The sequence below is a fragment of the Bombina bombina genome, chromosome 10, assembly GCF_027579735.1.
Source record: "Bombina bombina isolate aBomBom1 chromosome 10, aBomBom1.pri, whole genome shotgun sequence".
NCBI lineage: Eukaryota > Metazoa > Chordata > Amphibia > Anura > Bombinatoridae > Bombina > Bombina bombina.
Genome location: NC_069508.1, coordinates 137093865 through 137099978, shown reverse-complemented (window position 1 = coordinate 137099978; position 6114 = coordinate 137093865).

Below are 6114 nucleotides of genomic sequence, written 5' to 3'. Positions count from 1 at the left end.
TACTTTATAATATTGAAATCTCTTAATTTCTGCCTGTTCATAAGCCACTATAGTCAACCTCTTAATCACATGCTTTTGTATTTGCTTTTCACAACAGGAGACTGCTAGTTCATGTAGGCCATATAGATAACATTGTGCTCATGCCCGTGGGTTGTGCACAACACAGCTAAAATGCAAGTCAATAGATAATAAATAAAAAGTCATGTTATTAGGAGGCTGTCAAAAAAGGGCTTTGATACAAGGTAATAACAGAGTTAAAAGTATATAAATATAACTATGTTGACTGTGCAAAACTAGGGAATTTTGAGTTGACTGTCCCTTTAAGCCTCCCTTTAAGATGCTGTGAATGCAGCTTTGGAATGCCTACGGCACAGGCTCACATGAGAGTTAAGAAGTTTTTTGGTTTTTTTTGGAGTCACTTGGCTACCTGAATTGGTCTCCTTAAAAGTGAACTCAGTGTTAAAAAGTGAAAGAGTTTTTCTTACAACTGTTGGGCTAATATGGACTTGTTTATAACCATTATTATTGTATCACTAAAACCTCTCTCCTCTCCCCTCTACTCTTTTTAAACTACACCTCCACCCATATTTTATCAACAGGAAGCTTTAGCTTACCTCTCTCTTTCTCAGAGCCTACATTCTATCACCAGTATCCCAGCCCAGCATCCACTAGCCCTCCAATCCCCCCTCCACCGCCCACCCTGGTGCTTACCTTAATATATAAATACCTCCTAACAGTAAATTAGGTGCAGCTGTCACTAATGAACCAGGATAGAGACACTACTTCACACTCACAGCCTCTGACACTTTACCATATTCTGTTATACTTTCCCAATCCTCATTTGCTCACTCACCACACATTTCACTCACTCTCAGTTTACACTGGCTTATATCAGGCATATTTCCCTTCTCCCTTACCTTCTGTGTCCATTCCCTCTCCTTTAGATTGTAAGCTTGAGAGCCTCTCTACCTGTATGTAAGGCATACCTGTAATCTTTTATTATTACTTGTATAGAACTGCGTAATCTGTTGGTGCTTTATAAATACCTTATAATAATAATAATAATAATAATAATAATAATAATAATAATAATAATAATAATAAAAAAATAAAAAGAGAAAACTGCTTTATTTTTTAAAAAATTTTTTTTTTCTGGTTGAAGTCACATGGTTACTTGAATAGGTCTCCTCACAAGGGAGTCAGTATTTAAAAGGGAAAGAAAAACATTCTCAAAATTTTTGTTTGTTTGTTTGTTTTTTCTTTCACCTGGTTATTCGTGGTACTCCATAGGGAATTTTTTTAAAATTTTTTTAATTTTTTTTACACAAGGGTATTTACAGAGAATGTTTTTGATAAATGTATTACTGTGCTTTTTATAAGATAATGTATTTATGGACGGGATGAGTTGGGCACAATATTTATGAGGCGTGTATAGGTATTGGGGAATTAGAAACTTAGAAGGGGCCTTTTTATGAATACATTTATCCTTCACTCTTCCTCTAAATCAAAAGGATCAAATATGAAAGGCAGAAGTATAAATCAGGAAAAAAATAGTCATAGCCTAGAACCAGAAATAGAAAATCCTATGTAAGAAAGCTCAATTTCAGCAGGGAAGGCAGAACTATTAAAACAGATTAGTGCATTTTTTATACCAAAGTTTGATGCTATAAAATCTAATGGGGATTCACTCTCATTTGAGGTGAAGCAGTTGAGTCTTATTGCTTTAGAAGAACAAAGAATCTCAGATCTGGAGGATAAAGAAATGGAGAAAGAGGAGATAATTAAGGCACTGTCTAAGCAAATTCAAACTATGAGTTTGAAATTAGAGGACCTAGAAAAATGCTCAAGGACAAATAAAGTAAGGTTAATTGGTCTTCCAGAAGAGTCTGTGGATAATGATCTCATAGATTTTGCCGCCAAACCACCAAACTCCAATTATCATCTTTATTAAATATTCATGACTTTTTGGTGGTTGAAACAGTCCATAGAATAGGACCGCCAATATTAGATAGTGCAGGATCATCAATAACTAATTATAATCAAGTATTTCAATTTCCAAGTTAAAGGGACACTCAGGTAAAATTAAATTTTCATTATTCAGATACAGCATGTAATTTAAAATAACTTTTCAATTTACTTCCATTAAAAAAAATTTGCACATTCTTTTATATTTACACTTTTTGAGTCACCAGCTCCTACTGAGCATGTACAAGAACTCACAGACTATACGTATATGCATTTGTGATAGGCTGATTGCTATCACATGGTAAAGGGGGAGAGGAAATAGACATAACTTTAAAATTTGTTAGAAAAAAATCTACTACTCATTTGAAATTCAGAGTAAATGCTATTGAATTGTCTTGTTATCTTGCATTTGTTGATTATGCAAATCTACTGTGTTTACTGGTCCTTTAAAGTTAAAATATTTCAAGCATTTGGAAAAAAAATTGTACTGGGAGAAGAAAAAACTCTTAAAGGGACACTGAACCCAAATTTTTTCTTTTTTGATTCAGATAGAGCATGCAATTTTAAGCAACTTTCTAATTTACTCCTATTATCAACGTTTCTTCATTCTCTTGATATCTTTATTTGAAAGAAAAGGCATCTAAGCTTTTTTCTTGGTTCAGAACTCTGGACAGCAGTTTTTGATTCGTGGATGAATTTATCCACCAATCAGCAAGGAAAACCTAGGTTGTTCACCAAAAATGGCCCGGCATTTAAGCTTACATTCTTGCATTTCAAATAAAGATACCAAGAGAATTATGAAAATTTGATAATAGGAGTAAATTAGAAAGTTGCTTAACATGTCATGCTCTATCTGAATCACTAAAGAAAAAATTTGGGTTCAGTGTCCCTTTAATTTTCAGGATTTTTTAGTAGTGCTAAATAAAAGAAAACTCGTGGCTCCTCTCTGTACATGGCTTATAAAAGAGGACAAAGATGCAATATTAATATACCCAGCTAAAATTAGTTTGAGGGTTAAAGATGGATTTAAAGTTTTTGGCAATGTTAAGGAAGTTGAAGATTTTCTGAAAGAGGGAGTTAGATGGAGTTTATCTTTCCAAGTTAAGGCTTGAAAAGTGATTTTGTGAGGTCATCAATTTCATATGTCCTTAAAAATAAGACAAATATCCTGTACTTTAGTGCCACTTGGTTACTTTGGTCATCCTCCTTTTTTTATTTTCTTCTTGCTCTCCACCCTTATTTTGGTCACCACTTGGGTTTTATGATTAAGGTAATATTGTATTTGATAAAAGGATATCCACTAGGGTTATCTGAAAAAAGAGTGCACTAAATAAGTGGGTAAATAATTGGCATAAAGGCAAAAATTGCAAATTATAATGATAGATCAATATATGTATAATAAATAGAGTATATGTGGAAAAAAATAATAAATAATAAATTGTGTAAAGCAAATGTATATAAAAAATGTGTGATATATAATATATTATAAATAGTAAAATAATAAAAGTCCAAAGGAACGTTCAAAACGGTGATCAAAAGGAATATCTGTGTATAACGAAACAATTTGCAAGGTCGTCTTTTGTCCCAGGGTGTAATGGTTATTCTATACAAAGACAAAAGCAAAACATGGGGCACCTCATAGTGAAACCTGGTATCGATATGGTAACAAAAGGTAAAGTGTGAAATTTACTCACAAGAGAAGTGGCACCTCTAGGAATAAAGGTGCTTTCATGCAGGCTGACCTTTAACAGCAGTCAGTATGCTATCTCTACCAAATCCCACGGCATCAGTCAGTCATCAACTCCTTTTTGGGTATTTGGCAGTCACCGGGCCTTTAACACCAATGTGCGTGTAATGTAAGCAACGATTCTCCAGGCTCGTAAAAGCACTTTCAGTCATCCAACCGAGCAGAAGGCAGCATTTTAAGACCCTCCTAGACTGTCAACCAGTGCGGGACTAAGCCATGGTAATAAAGTGCAAAGCGGGTTATGAAGATAAAAACCACAACATCTGGAATGTGGTATAAAAATAGAAACAGTCTTTAATTAAAATGCAACAAGTTTCTCGGCCATAAAAGCCTGATGAAACAGCCCTTGTCTTTTATGGTCATGAACTGCGTTGCATGAATAGAAGATTGTTTAGAGTGGAATAGATCTGCACAGGGACATAAGTGTGAGAAGGGAGGCGCACGCATTAAAAATTAAATATAATGTTTTTTTAGTTAAATAAATATATTTAAATTGATGTTATTAAGTTAATGGTTATTTTTCTTAAGTTGAATAAAACTATTTAGATTATTATTAAGGTAATCATTATTTTTTTAATTTTAATAAAGTACAGCTGAAAAGTTGTTCAAATATGAATCATTAACCTTTTAAACTGGAGATAGTTACCCTCCCAATAATTTCATTAATTTCAATTATCTATCTATGCATATCTAGTGATATATAACCAAATCAGTAATGGTCTGATATAACTGGAAAAGTAATCTAAAAAGTTATTATTCTAAAAATGAAAACCACAATTTAAATTGATTTAAATCCGTCTTCCTGACTAGTAATTTAAATAATGCTGTAAATCAATAAGATTTAAATCAAATCCATCCTGAGGGAAATAATGGCGTATGCTGTTAGATAAAATAGAAAAAAAAATAAAAACATCAAATTGAAATCACAAATCAACTGGAAAACAAATATAATAAATATTTGCAAGAATCCACTTAAAAATGGGAAAGTTATTTAGCAACGAAAACTATAAGACATTCTTTTTTTTTACTAAAAGAGCACGAAGCAGAGTTGAAAAGAGCTAGTAGAATTAATCGGTTTGGTAATAAATTGGGGAATTTTTTTGCCAATCTGATTAGAGCTCAAAAAGAGTCTAAATATATTTCTGCCATTAAAAGGGGAAACAAAATAATTACTAACTCAGATGAAATCCTAGAACAATTTTCACAATATTTTCAAGAAATTTATTCTACACCAGTAATAGACTGAAATTCGAAGAGGGAATTTTATAATAAAATTAAATTACCCTCTTTAGATAAAACAGGTCTAGATTTAATAAACAGACTAATTAATGAGGAGGAGGTGTGAGCATAAATACATTTCCGGGGCCAGATAGTTTACCAGGTACATTTTCTAAGATTTTGATGGATGAAATTGTAATCTTACTGGTGAATGTATTCAACAGTAATTTTGCAGAAGTTAATAACCCATCTAATATGTTAATGAATCCAAAATAATTTTCTTGTTGATACCTGTTAACGATTCTAAATACATAGAGGCCTATAGGCCTATATCTTTATTAAATGTTGATCATAAAATCTTTGCTCAAATTCACACAGATCAGACGACCTTCATAAGAGGAAGAGTTTCAATCTCTAATATAAGGAAATTAGAATTAGCTTTGAGTTATTATCACCAGGAAAAAAAAAGAAGCTAATCATAATTTTAATGCAGACGCAGCAGTCATGGCTTTAGATGCACAACCAGCCTTTGACCTACTTACATGGAATTATATGTTTACTTTTTTGGAAAATTATGGCTTTGAGGGTAATTTTGTAAATGTTATTCATTCAATATACAATATTCCAGTAGATTATTTTGTAATTAACTTGATTCAATATCTGTTTTTTTAACTCTGGTTATTAACTCGATACAATCTCTGGTTGTTAATCTCCCAATTATTGTTTAATTTGGTGATTGAACCACTTACTATACATCTTAGGGAATCAGTAAAGGGCATAAAGCTGGGAACTCCAGCTAACAAAGTAGCACTATATGCAGATGATTTACTATTTTTTTATAAAGATTTAGAGAAATAAATCTTCCATAATTTATGATGTATAAATGATAAATATGGTCTTTTTTATGGTTATTAAATTAACAAAACTAAATCAGAACTATAATGACTAATCAAGAATAAGGGTTTGCCTCAAACGCCATTTAAAGAAGAAAAGATTTCCTGATTTATTTAGGTCTTGTGTTTTCAGTATCTCCTGATTGGTATCAATTAATTTAGTTAAGATGATTATTTTTCCTTCTTTATATATTCCAAATGATTCTACTGCTGTTAATGAATAAAGATCTGAAACTATTAAATGTTTATATTAGGAATTTTACTTGGAAAGGACAGAGACCTAGAATTGCA